We start from the raw sequence: 23,310 nt of genomic DNA, 5'->3' as shown, positions 1-23,310 counted from the left end.
TGCAATAAAGCGAGTCACACAAATTTTTAGTTTCTTAGTGTATGTAAAAGTTATGTTTACACTGTATTGTAGTCTATTAAGTGTGCAATAGCATTGTATCTAAAAAGACAATGTACATACCTTAATTTAAAAATATTTTATTGCTAAAATAATCATAACCATCATCCAAGTCTTCAGCGAGTTGTAATCTTTTTGCTGGTGGAGGGTCTTGCGTTGATGTTGATGGCTGCTGACTGATCAGGGTGGTGATTGCTGAAGGTTGGGGTGTCTGTGGCAATTTCTGAAAATAAGACAACAATGAAGTTTGCTGTGTCAATTGACTCTTCCTTTCACGAATGATTTCTCTGTAGCATGTGATGCTGTTTGATCGCATTTTACTTACCATAGAACCTCTTTCAAAATTGGAGTCAATCTTCTCAAACTCTGCTGCTGTCTTATCAACTAAGTTTATGTGATATTCTAAATCCTTTGCTGTCATTTTAATAATCTTCACAGCATCTTCACCAGGAGTAGACTGCATTTCAAGAAACCACATTCTTTGCTCATCCATAACAAGCAATTCCTCATCCTTTAAAATTTTATCCTGAGATTGCAACAAATCAGTCACATCTTCAGACTTCTCTTCTAATTTTCATTCTCTTGCTCTTTCTACCACATCTGCAGTTACTTTCTCCGCTGAAGTCTCGAACCCCACAAAGTCATCCATGAGGGTTGGAATCAATGTCTTCTGAATTCTTGTTAATGTTGTAATTTTGACTTCTTCCCATGAATCACAAATATTCTTCATGACATCTAGAATGGTGAATCCTTTCCAGAAGGTTTTCAATTTACTTTGCCCAGATCCATCATAGGAATCACTAGCTTTGGCAGCTATAGCCTCATGAAATATGCTTCTCAAATAACAAGACTTGAAAGTCAAAATCACTCTTTGACCCCTGGGCTGCAGAATGGATGTTGTGTTAGTGGGCATGAGAACAACATTAATCTTGTTGTATATCTCCATCAGAGCTCTTGGGTGTCCAGGTGCATTGTCATCGAGCAGTCATATTTTGAAACGAATGTTTTTTTTTTTTCTGAGCAGTAAGTCTCAATAGTGGGCTTAAAATATTCAGTAAACCATGTTGTAAACAGATGTGTTGTCGTTCAGGCTCTGTTGTTCCATTTATACTGCACAGGCAGCGTATATTTAGCATAATTCTTAAGGGCCCTAGAACGTTTGAAGTAGCAGATGAGCATTGGCTTCAACTTAGTCAGCTGCATTAGCCCCAACAAGATAGTCAGTCTTTGAAGCTTTGAAGCCAGGCACTGACTTCTCTCCAGCTATGAAAGTCCTACATGGCATCTTCTTCCAGTATAAGGATGCTTCATCTACACTGAAAAGTCTCTTGTAAAGTGTAGCCGCCTTCATTAATGATCTTAGCTAGGTCTTCCGGGTAACTTGCTGCAGCTTCTGCATCAGCACTTGCTGCTTCACCTTGCACTTTTGTCTTATAGAGGTGGTTTCTTTCCTTAAACCTCATGAACCAACCTGTGCTAGCTTCAAACTTTTCTTCTGCAGCTTCCTCACCTCTCTCAGCCTTCATAGAATTGAAGAGAGTTAAGGCCTTGCTCTGGATTAGAATTCAACTTAAGGGAATGTTGTGGCTGGTTTGATCTTCCATCCAGACCTCTAAAACTTTCTCCATATCAGCAACAAGACTATTTCGCTTTCTTATCAGTCGTGTGTTCACTGGAGTAGAACTTTCAATTTCCTTCAAGAACTTTTCCTTTGCATTCACAACTTGGCTAATTGGCCCAAGAGGCCTATCCTGGCTTTTGACAGGCCTTCCCCTCTAAGCTTAATCATTTGTAGCTTTTGATTTAAACTGAGAAACATGTGACTCGTCTTTTCACGTGAACACGTGGAGACCATTGTAAGGTTGTTAATAGGCCTAATTTCAATATTAATATGTCACAGGGAATAGGGAGGCCTAAGGAGAGAGAGAGAGAGAGAGAGGGGAATGGCCAGTTGGTGGAGATGTCAGAACACACATAACATTTACCAATTAAGTTCACTGTTTTATATGGGTGCAGTTCATGGCACCCCCCAAAAATTACAATAGTAACATCAGAAGTCAGTGATCATGGATCACTGTAAGAAATATAATAATAATGAAAAAGTTTGAAATATTGTGATAATTACCAAAACATGACACAAGAATGAACTGAGCAAATGCTGTTTGAAAATAGTGCCAATAGACTTGCTTGATGCAGGGTTAACCCAAACCTTCAGTTGGTAAAAAAACTCAGTATCTGCGAAGCAGCACACTAAAGAGAGGCACAAGCAAACAGGTGCACCTGCCCTTAGTCTTGTCTTATAACTAGCTCAGGTGGTATTTAATTAAAGCAAAATGCAATCACAACCAGATATAAATGAATATTGCACCAGATAAGTGGATTCTGGCAAAATTGCTTTGATTTAACAATTTTGTGATGGAAAAATCACATACACTCACAAGCAATAATGTTTTCTTTATAATATATGACAATAATACTAATTAGCATTTTTAATTATTATCTATCTACAGGCACTGTTCTAAGCATTTAATTCCAATGATAACTCTTTGATGCATGAATCATTGGCTCCATTTTTAAAAAGAAAACTAAGGAACAAGTAAACTGCCTAACATCAGGCAGATACTTCCCAAGTGGAGCAGGATTTGAACCTGGACAGTAAGACTCCTGAGCCTGAGAAACATTTTTTCCATATAGATCAGGGTTTCTCAACCTGAACACTATTGACACACTTACTGGGATGGATAATTCTTTGTGAAAGGGGACTGTCCTGTGCCTTATGGGATATTTAGTAGCATCCTTGGCCTCTATCCACTAGATACCAGTACTTCTCCCCACACCCTCTGTGGCAACCAAAATGTCCCCAGGCATTGCAAATGTCCCCTAGAAGGCAGACTCACCCCCAGTTAATAACTGATGATGTAGATTTATCTTTTCTACATTTAATGCCATCTTATAGTAACTTAAAATGAGATATCATACAGATGGTTTTGATATGAAAATATAAAGAAAAAATTGAATGGAATTGTCGATTTTTTTCATCAGATATATCACATTCTTATGTCAATAATAAGAAGAATGAAGGTAATAAGGGAAGAAACTAATCTGAAAATGCTATTGCAAGAATTTTTTAAAGACACTATAAAAATGTAAAAAAATTTTTAGAAGACCCTTAAGAAGAGAGAGGCTTAAATAAGACTAAGTCAAAGACGTTTCAGCTGGTGCATCAGAGGAACAGAGTCTTGTGGAACAAATACTGATAAATCTAAGCAAATTGCCTAGATATTGTCAAAGTCGGGGGGTCCCAAAGTTGGCTGGGGAAGGCATGTCCCCACTAAAGCCATTCAAATGCAAATTTTAAAAAAGTGAGCTAATTATAATTTTTCCAAACCACATTCTCAAGGTTACTAGTTTTTGAGACCCAAAGTAGTGGGCTTTCAAGAAAGAGAAGTTATCATGTGAGTAGGCCCACATTTGATGGAACTGAAAGTAGTATAATGTAGTTGGGCCATAAGATTTTACGATTAGGTAAATGCCTGGAAAAGTAACATATAGACAGAGAAACAGGGCCTTGCTTGCTGTGCTAAGGCAGCTGGGTGTATCTTAAAAATAGAGGCTAGGGAACATGGCAAAGAAGGATAGCATGGTTAAATGTGCATTTAGAAGATCTGTTCTTGGAACAACTTTGAATTGGCTTGGAAGACACTGGTTGTAAGAAGGCTGTGAAATATTCTGCTAATATAGATGACCAGAATCACAAAACTAACAGTGGACTTGGGGAGAGAGAAGAACGAACTCAAACGTTAATAAAGAGGTAGCAGCCAGCTTGGGTATGATGTAGCGAATGCCTCTGCAGATTCTGTAAGGTTCTAAATTGGCTCCCAGATTTCTTGTTTTAGAAATTAGGTGGATGGAATCCTTCCCAGCAGATATGTAGGAGGAGGGCTACATGATGGGGGATGGATGATGGGTTCACAAATAACCAGATGTGGACACCTAAAATGTTTATCACATAAAAGTTTAATTTTAGCTTGCTCTTTACCTTATTATGATGCAAAAGCAAATTGGCATCAGTGTTCAGTTTAAGCAATTGTCAGCATTAGCTTGGCATCAGCTTTCCCTACTGGCACTCGTTAAACTTGCCCTGGCTTCAGGACCAACACTGCCAGGATGTACTTGGCAGTCACAGGATCTAGGTGTCAAGTTGTAAAATTATTCTGTTCCACTTTCTTTTTAAGTAAATGACTTTTGCAAGCTAACTTTACTTCCGATTTAGTGATTTAAAGTGAATTTCTGAGAAATAGTTTTCATAGAAGTGTTTAGTACTTAAATTCAGTAGTTCCTCTACTTTTCTGCTGATCCTGCCCATTTCACACACCTCAGTCACACTCTTTTATGTCTTTTTCAACCCACTTAAACTAGCCCTTTCAAAAATAGCACTATGTACCTAAAAGGCCACTCTCCCAATCATCATTTCAATGCTCATTTGTTTTACAGTGAGTTTCCTGGAAACAGATTTTGAAACAAGGAATTCTGCGCAGAAATGCTTACTGGGGAGTACTCTTGACAGGCAGACCTATCAGGGAGTGAGGAAAGCAGGGCTAGAGAGAGGGACTATGGCAAAGCTGTGCAACCAAGATTTCAGCTAATCCCACAGGGAGCTCTGCAGCTGGAATGGCCCTTCAGGGTGATTCCAAATTTAGGCAAAGGACTGGGCCTTTGTATCCCTACATCAGCCAATCTTCTGGTCTCTCCTGGAAAGGTGAATAACCTTGAGTGAAGCAGATTCCTGTGACGAAGGTAATTTGCAGAGAGGAATAGAGCCAAGAAGAGTCAGCAATCAAGATTGTATGCTTGGCAGCTGGAGGAGGGATGCCTTGGGAATGAAGAGAGGATCTGAATGAAACACCACAGAATCAGCACCCTATCATTCATACCACTTCTGAACCGCCATCTCTTCCAGGAACCTAGTTGCCGTTGCTCAAATTCTCATTGTCCAGTTGGAACTTTCTGGTACAGTTTTATCTTTACTATCATCTGCATAATCTATAAATTAGATTACTGTCTATTCATTTCTTTGGCTTCTGGGTCTTTTATTTTTCTTCTCTCTGTATTCTGTATGTTTGAGTTTAAGGCATTGACAGGAAGTGGCTAGATCTAAATGGAATGTAGTATAGAATTACACATAACAGTGAGCAGAAACACTCACTGACCTTCAGCTAACTACGTAATACTACAATATAATAATTTGAACAAAATGCATAGAAATAAAAGCCTGGGCAAAACTTAAATATGTAACAGGTATAAATACCAAGCCCAGTTCCTGGAGCAAAAATCTCTGTCCTTTCTTTAGTGTCTTTCCTAAATTGACCCAAAATTCTTAAGTACTTTTGGTTATATCACCTTTTTAACTAGTTTTGGTTATATCACCTTTTTAACTGCATCCCTAGGATAAACTTGGTCATGACATAGTATCCTTTTTAATAAATTACTGGATCAAATTTGCTAAAGTATGTTTAAGAATTTTTCATCTGTGTTCATAAGGTGAGAAGTGTTTACTGCTCTTCTATTTTCTGGATGTGTTTGTATGAACCTGTTAATATTTCTTTTTTAAATGTTTGTAGAATTCATCATTCAATGTACCTGGACCTGGAATTTTCTGTGTGGAAACATTTTCAACTACTAATCCAATTTTTAAAAATAGATACAGAGCTATTTGGGATACCTATTTCTTCCTGGGTGAGATTTGGTAGTTGGTGTCTTTCAAGGAGTTTTTCTATTTCATCTAACTCATCAAATTTGTTGGCACAAACTTGTTCATAATATTCCCTTTTTATACCTTTAATGTGGTAGGATCTGTAGTGATGTCTCTGTTTTCATTACTAATATTGGAAATTTGCATTTTCTCTCCTTTCTGTTTTTCAGGTAAACTAGAAGTTTATAAATTTTATTGATCTTGAAAAGACAAGTCCTTTATTTCATTTTTCTGTTTTCTATTTCATTAATTTCTACTCATATTTCTTATTTTATTCCTTCTACATATGATTGGTATACTTTGGTTCACCTTCTCTAGTTTCTTAAGGTAAAAGCTAAGATAATTGATTTGAGATTTTTTTAAATACACAATTTAATACCATAATTTTCCCCTTAAGAACTGTTTTAGCTGCATCCCACTAATTTTGATAAGTTATGTTTTCATTTTAATTCAGTCAAAAATATTTTCTAGTTTTCTTTGTGTATTTTTATTGCCAATGAGTTATTTAGAAGTATGTTACTTAATTTCCACGTATTTGGTTATTTTCCAGTTTCGATTTTGTTCCTGATTTTTACTATAATTCTGTTGTAGAATTCATACTTTTATTTCTCTGCTTTTTATATATTAAGATTTTTTTTATGAACAGCATGCAGTCTATCTTGGTGAATGTTCAACATATACTTGAAAAGAATGTATACGTTGCTGTTGTCGGGTGGAGTCATCAGTCTGTTTGGTTTGGTTGATAGTGTTGCTCAAATTATCAATCTACTCTTTCTTTAGGGTATTGAAAGGATTTTGAAATCCACAATTATTTCTCCTTGGAGTTCTGTCATTTTCTTTTATACATTTTGAAACCAGTAGGTCCTTATACGTCTAAGATTGAGTTTTCCTTTTGATAAATCAAAAAATGAACTAAATATCACATTTTGTCTTTTGAAATATTCCTTGTTAATAAATCTACTTTGAACCTCTAACTGGCTTTTAGGTTAATTAATAGGAGAAAGGACAAAGATATGCCTTTAAATCGTCTTTTATAATTTCATGTTTTCCTTTACCGGTGCCCTGCATTTCTTCATGTGAATTCATATGACTGTCGGGAGTCACTGGCTTTCAGCCTGAAGCACTTCCTTTAGTATTGTTCTGGGGGCTACAAATTCTCTCAGTTTTTATCTGGGAGAGTCTTTATTTTGCCCTAATTTTGAAATGATAGATTTGCTATAAATAAGATTCTTAGTTGACAGTTATTTTTGTGTGTGCATGAACTTTAAATATATTATCTCCCTGCCTTCTGGCCTTAGGTATTTCTGTTGAGAAGTCAACTGTTAATCTTACTGGGATTCCCATGTAAGTGAAGTGCTGTTTTTCTCTTGTTTCTTTCAAGATTTTCTTCTTGGTTTTTACTATCAGCAATTTTTCTATAATGTGTTTTTATAGGTCTCTTTATCTTGATCCTTCTTGGAGTTCATTGAGCTTCCTGGATGTGTAGGTTATTATTTTTCAATAAATTTGGGAAGTCTTCAACTATTATTTCTTTGAGTATTTTTTCTCTCCCCTCCCCTGATACTCCTACTACACATATGTTGTTGTCTGATTCTTCCTTGAGGCTCTGCTCATTTTTCTCCATCTTTTCCCTCTCTAGTCTTTGATTTGCATAGTCTCAAGCAATTTAACTTCAAGTTCAATAATTACTTCTCTTACCAGTTAAAATCTGCTATTGAGTCCCTCTAGTAAATTTTTTTCATTTCTGTCATTGAACATTTTAACGCTAGAATTTACATTTAATTCTTTTATAATTTCTACTTCATTGATATCCTTTACTTGATGCAACATTCTTATCATACCTTCCTTTACTTCTTTACTCATTCTTTCCATTACTTCTTTGAACAACCTTTTAAAGACTACTTTGCAATCTTTTTCTGTTAAATGTGACTTCTAGTTGCTCTTGCAGGCAGCTGCTCTCACCTGCTTTTTTTCCCCAGTGAATGGGTCATACTTTCCTATTTCTTTGCCTGTCTCATATTTCATTGTTGGAAACTGGACATTTTGGATAATATATTGAAGGAACTCTGGGTACTGTCCCTCCTCCTGGACTAGTTACTGTAATGAGCTTGTTTATTTATTTAGTGACTGGCTGGATTATTTTACGGAAGTCTTTTCATGTCCCATACCCACACGCTGTTAGGCCTCTGATGTTGCTCCTCAAAGAGTCACAGCTTTCAGTATGCCTACAGTCACCATGGCATGACAGTGTCACTGGTAGGGCTCTTTTCGACTCTTCCTCTGACCACACATATCTGTGAAACTCCACTAATTGCCTTACTGGCCAATTTGTCTACTATTTCTGGTAAGGTCCTGGGGCAAAAATTACCCTTCAAAAACTAATCCAGTCAAATTTGTCTCCTTTTAGGAAATAGTTTCTGCGATCAGTATTTGATATTTGCTTTGCGTGCTCTTCCCAGCTGTCTTGTTCCACAGTTTCCTCCTGCAAGCTAGTGGACCTACAGTGTAAACTGTATCTTCATTAGAGCCACAGATCTCCTCCCAATTGCTCTTCATCGAAACCTCAGCTGCTCTTGAGAGTGCCCTTAGGTTTAAACTTCCCCATATTCTGTTGCCAAAGAAGTCAGTTTCTTTGGGAACAGATTATGAACCATCTGTTTTACATCTTGCTTTTCCTAAAGGGCAAAATCTCTGAATCAGGACTCTGGAGCTGGCTATGGAACAATGGAAAGCTTCTCTCTGAGTGACACCTTTGCTGTAGTTGCTGAGCGCTCGTGGAGGGGCAGGCAACATCTTGGGGTTCTCTCAGCTTACCTCTTGGGTCTGGTAACCCCACTTCGTAACATGGAAGGAAGAGCTGTGGGGGACCTAGTATTCTCAACAAGCCACACTCAAAGTAGAGCCTCCATTCTGTGAATGGAGGTTGCACAGAAGAAGGAACCTACCCCTCTAGACTGCACTTGCATGTGATTTAGCCTCAGCCATGGCTATCTGGGGGCAGGATGAGAAATGCTGAAGTTGTGCCTTCTTGGGAAGAAAGCCCTCTGGCTGGGAGTTGGGAAGAGAGGGGAGCCCTGTTTCTTGGCCGCAGCTGTCTGGAGCAGGGTGTCTTTCTCTCTGAGCTGGGAGAGGGAGTTGTCCTGGTTCAAATACCACAGACTTGCCTTTTGTTGCTGAATTTTTGTAGATTTTCTTGAGTTTCTTGTTTCTTAATTTGCTTTTTGCCCTTAGGGCTATTTCTAGAGGCTTTAAATGGTTGTTTTAAAAAATAATTTCCACCAGTTTCACTAGGGAGCAGGTCAGCAAAGCTCCTCATGTTCGCATATTGGAAATCAATCTTTCTTTTTACCTTTACTTTTGAAAAGTATTTTTTTGGGTATTGAAATATAGGTCAACAGGTTTTTGTTGTGGTTCTTGCTGTAAAAATAACCTTCCATTATCTTTTGGCTTGTGTGGTTTGGGGTGAAAAGCCTGCTGTCATTCTTATGTTTATTCCTTTGTAAGTCCTAGTTCTTATTTCTGGCTGAAGATTTCTCTTTATCACACATTTTCATCAATTTGATTATGGTATTCCTAGTGTAGTTTCTTTCCTGATTTTTCTGCTTGGAATTTGATGAGCTTCTTGGCTCTGTGTGTATGTAGTTGTCATCAAATTTGAAAAAAAATTGCCGTTATTTAAAATTTTTGTCCTGCCTCTCCAACTTCTGGTACTCAAATTACACAATGTTGGATTTCTTGATAATGCCCCACAGAAAATATGAAATTCTGTTCACTTGTTAGTCTTTTCTCTCTCTGCGTCTTCACTAATCTTACCTTGTGGAGGATCTAATCTGCTCTTACAATGTGGTGTATTTTTCATGTTTGCTTTTTTAAAAAAATCTCTAGTAATTTGAGTGATTCTTTTTACATCTGCTATTTCTTTATTCTTCATACCATCTTGAACATATGTAATAAAATTACCATCGTTATTTTATCATCTCTGTGCTAATTTTATAGTCTGAGTCACGATTTCTTTCCATTATTATTGATTGACTTTTCTTCTGGTTATTGGTTGTTCTCTTGCCTCTTTGCTTGCTTGTTTTTTTTTTTTTTTTAAAGATTAGCACCTGGGCTAACAACTGCTGCCAATCTATTTTTTTTTTTTTTTTGCTTTATCTCCCCAAACCCCCGCTGTACACAGCTGTATATCTTAGTTGCACGTCCTTCTAGTTGTGGCATGTGGGACGCCGCCTCAACATGGCCTGACCAGCAGTGCCATGTCTGCGCCCAGGATCCGAATCCTGAGTCGTCGCAGTGGAGTGCGTGAAGTTAACCACTCAGCCACGGAGCCAGTCCCTGCATGCTTGTTAATTTTTAAATTGTGGATTACAATCTCCTGCTCCTTTAAGATTGAGTCACTTTTTCTTATAAGATGGATGCTATGGATGATATGTTGCAGTAAGACTGCAGTAACTTTGAAGGTGTGTATGTTTGTTTGTTCTAGTAGGCAAGGTTACATTACTGACAGATTATTTCTAGAATCTCAGGCTTGGTTTTATTCTTTGTTAGAATATATCTATTTTAGTTTTGTCCTTAAACCTAGGGTATGGCTCATATTCAAAAACCTATTCCTTTCTCCCAAGGCTGGAAGTGTCTACAGTCTCAACTGAATGTATAAGGAGTTCGAGAGGTTTCTGGCACCTGCCTGTACTAGAACTCCAATGTCTTTCTGCTTCACAGTCTGTGGTATTTTTCTCAACATTTGGACCCCTGCAGTGGTGACTCTCTACTAGCCTTCTAGTAGTTTCCTCTGCATATGTGCAAATTTTCCCTCAGCCACAGAAAGATGCAGAATCCTCTGTAGATTTCTGAGACTCCCTCCCTTCCCTCTTTTCTCTCCTGTACCTGCCCTGCTCATTTCAACCACTTCAGCTGCCCTGAGCACCACTATTCTTCCTCAGCTTAGTGAGGCTGTTGTATTCTGACTGGACTTCACCTTATCGCATTGTGGTAGAGGAGGTCTCCTCAGCCAGAAAGCCTGAGTGCATGTGGGGCTCACCTTGTTTGTTCTCATTTGCTGAAAATCACAAGCCTTCACTGCCTGTGGTCCAAAAGTCTGGAAACATTTACCTCACCTCTTTTCTGCAATATAATGTTGTCTAGCCTAGAAAGAGAAAGTGTGGTTCCACTGAACATATAATGGCTATAATAGAAATTTTGAATTCTTCAATTTTAAACAAAAATTTCTATTCTTATCTCTTTGAAAGTAAACTGATGTCAAAGAAAGATTCATCATAATTTTGAAAAAAATTATTTTTCAGCACTATCTGAAGTATTTTTTTGTGTGTAAAACTAATATTGGACAAATATTTTATTCCTAATTATGTTAATGCTTCTAGATAGAGAGCATGTGATTTAGCTTAGATGTAATTTTTTAAAAAGTCAGCTTCAAGGGCCAGCTCCAGTGGCCTAGTGCTCCTCTTCAGCATGCTCCTCTTTGGCAGCCCAGGTTCAGTTCCAGGGGGCAGACCTACACCATTCCTTTGTCACTGGTCATGCTGTGGCAGTGGCTCACATGCGAAAAGAGGAAGATTGACAATAGACGTTAGCTCAGGGCGAATCTTCCTCAGCAAAATAAATAAATAAATAAAAAGTCAGCATCAAATATAACATCAACTGTTACTATCATAAAAAACTTTAACTAAATATATTTACATTTATTAAATACTTTAATAATCTGCTGCACACAATTAACCCAATGATGACTTCCCTTTTTCTAATCCATTGCAATGAGTCAATACATTTTAATTGTTTGAAAACGAATGAATGAATCTAATTGCAACCACATTTTTACTTGTGAAAGGTAAAGCTTTTGTACTTTTTAGCATTGGGCCAACTGGCAAATCACTTTTATATCATATTGGCTTTTTTCTAGTCATTTCCTACTATTTTAACCAACAGTGAGTCAAGATATATTTCTCCATTTACACACATTTAAAGTAATGTAAAAATCATTATTATAGCTGGAAAAACTCATAGACAAGGATAATTTTTTCATGATCACAAATAGACACAGTGTAAGATAATTATGACTTATAGAAGAACATTAAGTGTGCTAACAGAGTGCTTTTTTTTTCAAATATAACTTAAAGGCAAGCACTGCATTTTCAGTATTTTCCCCAAACTAAGTGGCAGTCTGATAAGAGCTGCATTACGGTAAAGGTCAAGTAATGATGACAAGGTTCCTTCCATTTCACTTTGCCCCACTTTGACATAAGTTGCGATTTATGTGATGTCACCAATCATCAATCAATCAGCTATGCAACACTAAATAAAGAGATGAAATGGCTAAGTAAATACATCTGTTAAAAAATATGGAGGAGAAAAAAAAATAAATAAAATCAGCTACTAGGCTATACACTGAGAAGATGTGGCCCAAATCCTTTTTATTTGGAGTGCTTGTATTTTAAGAACATGGACATTGAGCATTGCCAATTTTTCTTTTCCTGTATAAAACATTAACTATTTTAGTGCCAGAGTAGTTTTGTTAACAAATGACAGTCTCAATTAATTTTGTTTCCTAAGAAGACCTGAAAGAATTCTTTTATTCTTGAATAGTTATTATCTTATTGGTAGGTCTTGAATGGCTATGCTATAAAGATTACTGATTTCATGATATTTTATGAGCTTCTTCTAAATCAATATCTTTGTCATTGTTATCAAAGCAAGTCAGTTCAGATGAGATAAGGATAACAATAACTACAGTAATTTAAAAATTAGTCAATGTTTTTGAACATACACTATATACTCAAAACACTTTTAAGAAACACAACTTAAAATTTCTAGAAGGAAGCGTTATTATAATTTTTATAAATCATAAAGTACCTTCTTAATTACTAGAATTTTTTGGGTTTCTGCAGTAAAATTAAGAACTTTAGGTGGAAATTATTTAGAAATAAAATGAATGACTCTGGTTTTCTTTTTTGAGGAAAATTAGCCCTGAGCTAACATCTGCCACCAATCCTCCTCTTTTTGCTGAGGAAGACTGGCCCTGAGCTAACATCTGTGTGCATCTTCCTCTACTTTATATGTGGGACGCCTGCCACAGCATGGCTTGATAAGCGATGTGTACATGTGCACCTGGGATCCAAACCAGTGAACCCTGGGCCGCAGAAGTGAAATGTGAGAACTTAACTGCTGTGCCACCAGGCTGGCCCCTGAATGACTCTGGTTTTAATGTCTTTCCTCTAAGTGACAACAGATAGACTTAACAGGAGGAATAATTTTGGTACAGACTGAGGGGAGATATAGGTTGGCATGAGAAGAAAAGAAAAAAGTAGCAGAAGATGAAAGCAGTCGAGAGGCTGAACAAGACCATAATGACATTATATCAAACCATATCCGCTAAGAGCCATACTAACATTTAGAGAGAGAGAATTATAAATTAACCAAAAACATAGTGTCATTTTGTATGTATATAACCTGTAGTTTTTTTTATTCTTAAGTTTAAATGAAAAATACATAAAATCTTACTGCATGGTATGCTTTATTTCCCTCCCAAATTCTTTTTATTAACCTTACAATATTTGATGTTAAAAGATATTTGAAAAATGTATTCAAAAGATAGGTGTATATGCCTGATGGAGCTGTGAAAAATTGCAACCCAGTACTGAGTGGCCAAAGGGAGCACAATGGAGAAACCATGCCTTACAGGCTTGTTCCTTCTACACCTGGATGATTGAGGAAGCCCAGGATGGAACCCTGAAACATGCAGATGCTGATTCGTGAGACAGAGCCTGGGAAGGCCCACAAGTGCATGTGCACTCACACCAAAAATGATTTAGAAAGAAAACATGCTTTAAAGCAATTTTAACAAGGAATGTTTGACTTTCTTGTCCGTTTTAATGGCATTTAAAAGTAGTATATTGACACAAAAGTAGTATAATGATACAAGCATACACTCTATTCCTTTTTTATTTTCTCAAGGCCCTCTTTTGTTAAGACTCTGTTTCTTCTCATATTTTTCTAAGAAAACATGTCTTATTTTAACCAAATAATATGGATGTTAACAAAGAAATGTGATCATTTCCACATTCAGACTTTTGTGTTCTGGATCTTACACACAAAGGTGATGACAAAGGGTCTTGACTTTAGGAAAAAAATGGAGAAAGCAAATCATTTTTATCTTGGTGCTATTTTTGGCAAGCAGTATAAAAGTATAGATGTATTTGGATTCAAATATGAAAAATATCAGAAAGGACAAAACCTGATTTCACAAGCCTTTACTTGCTGGTGAGAAAGAATAAAAGAAAAAGGAGTAAAACTAGCAACTATAAATCACTTTCTCAAAATGTACTGAGATACTTCTCGTATTTTCACATAAATGTTTATTAAAATCACAGCCCTTTAAATTGCATGCCTTGATGAAAATGGCTTCATTTTCTTATGTATTGTTATTAAAAATAAAGAGAGGAGAAATAAAAAAGCAAACAAGGACTAAATAAATTAAAATTTTTTCTATAAAGGTTTATAACTGTACCATATAAATTAAAATAGCTTGTAAACAGTTACTGTATTTCATTTGTTGTTCATTTATTATACATCTCAAAAAGCTTTAAAAAGGAAGAAAACATTGCATAATATTTATGATCCATTTAGTAAACAATTATTGAATAATGCCTTAATATTAGCCATTATCTTAGCAACTTGAACTACAAAACTGGCAGAAAAGTCACAGTTTCTCTGCTCAAGGAGCTCACAGGCCACTGGGAGAAGATAAATCATTATATATAAAAACAATCATTAATATAAAAAAGATGAATGTTACCCTGGCATGAATGGAATATAATACACCTGCGTGGTAGAATATGTTTTGAAATATAATATGAAAATATCCATTTCTTTAATAAATTTTATATCTATTTTTGTTCAGGAATATAATGTCTAATAATAATTTTAATATAGAACAGTCATAATTGACTTTACTTTATAGTTTCTAATCTAAGAAAAAAATATTTGTCTTACCCAATGAGGAAAGCCAGAAATAATTATGCTGGGGCGATATTTTAAATTTTCAAAAAATGTTGGTGTGACTTTGAGGGCATTGTACTAAGTGAAATAAGTCAGACAGAGATAGACAAATACCCTATGATCTCACTTATATGTGGAATCTAAAAAACACACGAAAACTGAAGCCCATAGATACAGAGAAGAGATTGGTGGTGGCCAGAGGCAGGGAGGAGGGGGTGGGTGAAATGGGTGAAGGCAGCCAAAAGGTACGATCTTTCAATTATGAAAAAAATGTCTTGGGGAAGTAATGAACATCATGGCAACTATAGCTAATAATACTGTATCACATATTTGAAAGTTACTACAAGAGTAAATCTTAAAAGTTCTCATCACAAGAAAAATTCTGTAACTATTGTGGTGACTGATGTTAACTAGACTTATTGTGGTGTTCATTTCACATTATACACAAATATTGAATCATTAGGTACGCACCTGAAACTAATATAATGTATGTCAATTATACCTCAATTAAAAAAAAAAAAACAGGTTGACGTGTTCGCTGCATCATTACTGTCATGCAGAGTCCTAGTGTCATTTAACCTTTGTGCCTAGGAAACACTGTTAATTTCCATAGCTGGAACCAAAGGAGTCTATCTATAGACTGGATATACATTTTATGTTTAGAGATGTTACAAATTGTGGCTAAAATCAGAAGCATCAGCTACGTGTGTATGTTATTGTTGTACAAACAAAACTACAGGTGGTTTATTGGCTTATTTTCCTCATCATTTGGTTGATTTACCCAGACCTTTCCTTTAAACATTTAAAGTGACAATATACCACATGATCATTCACAGAATACTACCACAAAAATCAAACGCCTCTGTGATGCAAACAATTTTTTTGTGAATTCATTTGAGTTTTCAAAATTTAGATAAAAATAGAATTTTTGATACCATTACCATTTATAGATTTTGCACCCTATGTCTTCTACACCCCTGGACTCTGGCTAGTGGGTAAGCGAATTCCTATATAAAGTATCCAGATCTCATTTCAAGGCAAGATGGAGTGATGTTAGAGATTTTGATAACTCTTCATTTCTCACTCCCTATACTGTTTTCTGAAGGAGCTGGCCATTTCTGCATATAGATGTAAAATTTCCTGTCAACTCTTTGATCCACTTTTTCATTTTCCTTACTATTTTTAAGAAAAAATAGCTCATAGTAAGCAAGATTGGTCATAATTTAAATGAGGAAATATGCAGTGTTTCACTTTGTTTAATTTCCTTTCTGCGACAATGAGAGTTCTTTCTTATTAATTATTTCTTGGTGATAGCAACATAATACAAGCCCATTATTGGAGTAATCAATGTGTTCATAGGTAGTTTGCGTGAATATAAATTTTCATTCTTCCATAATAAAAATTTCATATTATTGAACTTAAATGAATATGCGTAGCATGAGTTTAATGTGAACTGATTTGGCGTGCTTAATATATTTTTCTCACTATGGATGACAGCATTTTACAGTTATGAGAGTCTTGAACAACTCCAAAACAAAGGATCTAGTGTCTGTTTTTCATAAGATGGTGTTTCATGCAATAAAATTCTCCCTACAAACTGTGTGCTGGAACCCTAGATCAATATTCACTTAGGAAAAATGCCACACATACCATTAGCATTATCTCTTCTGACATCGCTTGTCACTGATTTGTAGCCTAGGTGAGGTGGTTTATAGTCACAAAGGCTACATGGTACCAAGGATATGTGATTAGTCATGAAAATAAGCCATCTTTTTACCGAGGAACACCCTAGTCATGTAAGGGTACACACACAAAACTTACAGAGTGGCTCACCTCAGTCTGGGTAGCACATTAATAAATTTGTCAAGGTCAATATCATGACTCAAGATTAAAAATAAACTCTCTATTTTATTTTTCTGCATCTAAACGAGATTATTAAAATTCCAAGATCAGTCTTTGCTAGTTTGACCTCATGTACTTTAATATATAATTGTTTAAAAACAAAGAAAAAAAGGAGGAAGAAAAAGAAATAGAATTAGTACCACAAAAAAAAAAAAAAGAAAAACTATACCAAGTTTCTGGAAAGCATAATATGCTATTAATGTTTTCATTTATTTTTATTTATTTATTTTCATTTATTTTATTTCATTTATTTTTACACTCATTTTATTTCATTTATTTTATTTTATTTTGCAATAATCATCAATTACTAAGAAAGATGTAGGAAATAATCAAAATAAGGCTTGTAATACTTTGTATGAACTACAAATAATTCAGGAAATAAGCTCTGTGCTAATCAGACTTTAAGAAGTAGCACTGTCTTTTGTTTACAACTTCCTTCAAAGGACTCCACAGGCTTTATGAAAAAGAACAAAATCAAATTCAATTCATTGACTTATTACTATTTGCCAGGGAATATTCTAGGTTTTGGAGATACAGAAGGAAATAAGATAGCCAAAATCTGGGGCCTCTTGAGGCTTACATTCTAGTAGGATAAATGACAATAACCAACTAGTAAGTAAATAAACAAATAAAATATATTGTTTGCTGATGTTGATAGTAGCATAGTTCTTTGGTTGCTTGGAAGAAATGTTCTCAAATTTAAATTAGCCAAAAGAACTACTAAATAACTCAGAGAATATGGATAGGAAAAATGACAAGAGGGCAGTTGTTGCACTTTTATTTAAGATGATCAGGAACCTCAGGTATTTTCACCACAGTGATGACATTTGTGCCAGGAAATGTCTAAAGAAGATGAGCAAGCAGTCCTTGAAAATATTTGGGGCCAGAACACAAAAGCTTGGACCTGGCCTAGAATTTGTTCTTCAGCCTCCAGGAACAGCCCCGAGCCTGAGCCTGTGTGCTAGGAGTGTACTGAGCACCAGAGGGGGCAGTGTGAGGGGAGCCCAGGGACGGGTAGTACGTGAAGGGCCTCCTTGCCCACTGGACCAACTTCATCTGAAGACCAATCATCAAAATTCTGAAGGACTGGAAACAAGTAGTTACTCAGACGACATCGCATCATTTGCAATTGTCATATCTGCTGTCATTGACTAGTCACCTGTCTAAGGTTATTGGATTAAGAACGTCAGTGGTCAGAAAAAAAATACTGCCGCTTATACATGGTCTTTCTATACAATTTAACCTAACCTTACCAAAAAAAAGAGAACAGTTTACTTTAAAATATGAACAAAATAAATAATGTATGAGTAGTTGTCAATATCCTCTAGTTCACATTTCAACATTCCTGCAAAAGAAAATTTGTTCCTGATAAATTTGTATTGAGAAAGGAAGATGAATTGATTCCTGAAACTACCTGTGTTTGAACTTGGACACCTCACTTCATCTTTCTGGGGCTCGATGTTTGTTCAATCTATAAAATAATAAGGGTGAGGTAGAGGATTTAGAGGTGTCCTTTAATGCTCTAAAATGTTACAATTTAAAAATGAAAATGACATTGTAAATATAGCGTATATATAACAAAAACTATTTGAAAGGGCAGATTGCTAATCTTCTCTGAAATTAATACGTAAATATTATATATCCATGCATAAATATGGTGTGAAAATAAAAGAAACATGTGAAGCATACAGAAAAACTTTTTTAAATCGCCAGAAAGAGTTCTTGCCATACTTTAAATTTCGATTTCTTCTGAGCAACCAAAGAGCTATGCTGCCACCTACTGGCCAAATGGTTAGCACCTACAAGATGCTGCAATTCCTTATTTAAAAAAAAATACTAAGCGTAATAAACACCTACTGCGGCTCATAATAGAGTCTTTATGCTCTAAAATAAGAATTACAAAAATACTTGCGCATCCATTTAAAACAAGACATTGGTGGAATTCTATTTAGATCTCTGTATTTATTATCAACCGAAACAACGCTATTTGTCAGGTGGTCTCAACTGATGATAACGCAATACATTTCTCATGGCCTTTCCAAGGGAAAACATCACTGCTATGTTGATCGATGCTCCAGTATTCTATTCTTTTAGAGTAACAAAAAGAATGTATTTTTCTGGGACTCCCAGAAACAAAGCAATAGTTTTAGAAGCCAAAATATAAACAGCTTTTAAAAAAGGAAAACCCCAAAGTAGTCTTGGTTAATGACGAGCTGTATTAAAAGTGATTCATGTAAGTGGTAATAATGCACTGGCTTTTTGAGCACTAATGCCCCTAATGTAGCGGTGGCATGTAAATTCCTTTCATCTAGAAACATTAACACCTAAGCGTCTGACAGAGCTGCTGAGAGAGTCTGCGTTTGCTCATCTGTAACTGCTCATTCTTGTTAGAAAAGGCCGGGCAGTGTGTGGAGTTGCTGAGGTGCTATCCTGCTATCATGCTCGGGCGGTGAATCACTGATGAATTTATGCCACGTTATCCCCACCCCCTGATTCTGTGACAAGGAAGTCCTCTGACATTATTCTTATTCTTTTCAAATGTTTTCACATCCAAAACAAGCACTTCTCTTTTTAACCAACAGAAACTCTTCATTGTGATAAGGCGACAGCAAAGATAAAAATTGAGAGGAAAACAGTATCAAGCATTTAAAAAATTTAAGGTAGTATAATTTGTATTCCGCACTTTGTTCCAAAAAGAGATCTTGATGTGTGTGTTTCCTGACTTTCATTTGAAAAGCAAAATGCAGACATTGGAGGAGGAAAGAGTGAATCAAATAACTTCTGGGCTGGCTCTGAGAGCAAAGCCACTCTGAGGTAGCCCCAGCGCTTTGAACCACCTCGCTTTAATGTCTCTACGCCTGAATCCTTAATCAAATAGATTGCCTCATCAGAAAGATGTGTTTTTGAACCCTTGCTGAAAATTTAATTTTCCTTTAACAAAGCATTTTCCCCAAATATGTTTCATACTCTGCATGGTATTTAAACCTTTGATAAGAACCATATTATTTCTGTCTTTATGTTACTATATATACATATTTTTTCCTCTCCTCTTTGTCGTTTTCTTCCACTTTCTCTGTCTCTCTTTCGTCTCTTACTTCTTTGTTCTCTTAACTCTCTTTTTGTATATATCCGTATTCTAAAACATCGAAAAACCAAATCTGCTGAAGCAAGCACAATCACCTATCTCTTCCATTTCTATACCCAACCTTGATTTAAACCCATGCACTACTTCTTATGATAACTTAAATATCCTTTTAAACCTAGAATTTAAAAAAATTAGTTTATTCACGATGACATTCTGAGGGGTCACCCCCACAGCCCCTGCCAACCATTTTTCTACTCTCTATTTCTATGAGTTTGACTTTTTTTTAGATTCCACATATAATACCATGCAGTGTTTCTCTTTCTCTGTCTGAATTATTTCCACTAGCATAGCGTCCTCAAGGGGCATCTATGTTGTTGCAAATGGCGGGGTTTCCTTCTTTCTCATGGCTGAATCATATTTCACTGTATCTGTATATACCACATCTTTATCCATTCATCCATTGATGGACACTTAGGTTATTCCAATATCTTATCTATCGTGAACAATGCTGCAATGAACATAGGAATGCAGACATCTCTTCGATATCCTGTTTTCCTTTCCTTTGGATATATACCCAGAAGTGGGGTTGCTGGATCAAATGGTAGTTATTATTTTTTTAATTATTTGAGGAAACTCCATACTGTTTTCCATAGTCGCTGCACCAATTTACATTGCCATATAATATAAGACATTTTATGTATTTTCAGTTCATTTTTTAGAATAGATCATCAGAAGGGGGTTCACTGAGTTAAAAGATATTCATGATTTTAAGACTCTTGTCATTTCTCCAAAGTTTCGGTTAAATCATTACGAACCAAATCCCAAACAATGGGATCTGTCATTGCTGGAGAAAGGACCACCGAGAGGTTCATTTGCCCCTTTCCCCAGGGGAAAAGGTGGACCTTTGGAGCAGTGGTCAGAGCAGCTGTGGTCAGCAAGGGAGCAGCTTCCCCTTGGAGGCTTCCACTGCTTCATCCTTACGTCTACAGCTTGAGGGGGTGGGGTTGTCAGCCTTCCTCGTTTCTGGAAGAGAGAGGAAGCCATGGAAGTAAATGTGGTAAGTATAACACAGAACATGTTGCATAAAAAGAGTAAAAAGACTTGGTTATTTGTTCGGATTGTAATCCCATAAACTCTGAACAACAGCTTCAATTTAATGTGAAAGAGAATAAAATTCTTAATCTTCTGGGATATGCAATCTGGGAATAATGTTAACCTAAAGCTCATTGAATGAATTCGTTTCCTAAGTCGGTTGCAGTTCAAATATTAATAGAATTGCTATAGACTTTAAAAAAACGCTTTAATTCATGACTATAAATGAGGATAAATAGGTATATATACATATCAGGAGATATTAATTAAACAATGCAAACAATGCAAAAAATAGCAAATAATTGAATCAATCTGTGTTTCTTTATATTGGCTCCATGATAAAGTAATTGTTCACTTAAAGACTTTGTGCTTTGACAACTATTAGGAAATGCAAGTACATGAGCAATTAAACAGATTCTTTTGATGTTGATTTCATCATATATATGTACAGACTAAATTACAACAATTCAATAATATGCCTTTAATGTAGGATAAAGAGAAATAAAATTTAATCAATATTATAAATGTTATAAATATTTTAAACGTTAATCATTTCACATATTGGATAACAATACTAGTATCTCCTTCCATTCCATCACTATTATAACATCCTCCACATATTTCATGTTATTATAACTTTCATTTACTGTCATTCATGTACAGGACAAGTTGAGAATCTGAAGTTCATGTGAATGTTTGTATACAAATGTCCAGAGACATGAGTCAGGTTATCAAAGGACCATGTAAAACAAACAAGAAGATGCAGAACCACAGAAGAGATCCCCGTGTGTTTTGTGTTAAAGAGTCCTGTGCTTGCTATATGCAGTTAAAAGTTGTTCCAATCATTATAAATAAGATTTTGGGCAGTCAATGGTTTACAAAAATCACCAGATTGCATCCACTTAATCTTCTTTACCTTTGAATACTTCTTGCTTAGATTTGATGCTTTGGGAAGTTAATTCATGATGCATATTTTAAGGCTCCAGAAAGACACCTGGGAGACTGAGTGGAAGAGAGACAAGAACACCAATGCCACCTGCACGGAGTTACGCATGTCTGTCCCTCCCTCTGGAAATGTAGCCCACTGAGGGCAGGCGCTGGGTTTCATCTATGGTGTACTTATTTCATGGCACATCACCTGGCACATAAGAATGATTTTTTACTGTTTGTTGAGGTAGAGTAGGAAGGAAGGGCGAGGAGAGAAAGATAGAGGACTGAAGGAACGATTAAGAACTCTACCTAGTTAAGTCCATTTCATTTTCACAATTTTAAGATGAAATCTGTTAAATAAAATTAAAAGAACATCCACCAAGTGAGACAATTCTCAAAATATAATTAACAGCCTTACTTTTCACACACAGCCTTCCTAAGACTTTAACTTCATCTTGAGTTTAAAGTTATTGCAAATTTCCTAAAGGTATGACTCCACTGTTTGATTAAAATGCAAAGGGAAAAAATTCCATTTAGTCATCCTTCCCTTCCACTCAACCTATTTTAATTCTAAATGAATTAAGATGGCACACAAATTGCCCAATCTGCTTGGGTAGTTGTTATAATCAGAGGTAAAAATAACTTTTTTCTATGTCATTTAGTGCCTACCCTCGGTTTTAATTAAAGGTAAGTGACTGGTCTACCCTAACCTTATCCAAATGACCCGTGTACTCAATGTATCCTTAAATGGAAAACTTCTCAAAGTTCCTTAATTTTCTCTGTCCCTGTGTTTATGGAAATCCTCGATGTAACTCAGATGAGAATAGTCAAATGATAACTTCCTTTCTTTTTGTTCCATAGCACTTTAATTATAGAGATACAGAGAATGAATGAGAGGAGAAAATTCCAGGCAATGAATGAGAGGAGAAAATTCCAGGCATATGGACACAATAGTTCACATGACACTTGGACTTAGTTTTGTGTGAAGCACAAAAAAATTGGTTTTGCACAGAGAAAGACTGTTTCGCACCCTTAGATGATATCTCTGATCCTATTCAGTTATTCAATAGCTGCTGTTATTGATAATCAGAGGAACTTAGAGAAGGAGTATTTGAGAGCCAAGATTGATCCAAATCTGTTCAAAACCCATCTAATCAAAGTAAGTAAGACTGTTTAACCTATTGAGAGATTTTAAGTATTACAAATAATAACTTGACTTTTTCCCCAAGGGGAAAATTTTTAAGGCATTGTTCTTATATTTAAGTCACTGATAATGCAGTTGGAATAAATTTGTGACACACACACACAAACTTGTCACATTAATATACCTCTCAGGCTCATGAGTATTGTTAGCTCAGGATTGGGATGGAGAAAGGGGAGGGGGAGGTCTGTAAATGAAGATTCTTTCATACAGAGTCCTTGAACTTGAGTTAAAACTGGACAGAAGGGTAGGTTAGAGTAGTCAAGGGGACTTGTGACATGG

This window comes from Equus caballus, chromosome 2 (genome assembly GCF_041296265.1).
Source record: "Equus caballus isolate H_3958 breed thoroughbred chromosome 2, TB-T2T, whole genome shotgun sequence".
Lineage (NCBI taxonomy): Eukaryota > Metazoa > Chordata > Mammalia > Perissodactyla > Equidae > Equus > Equus caballus.
Note: the sequence above shows the minus strand (reverse complement) of the source record.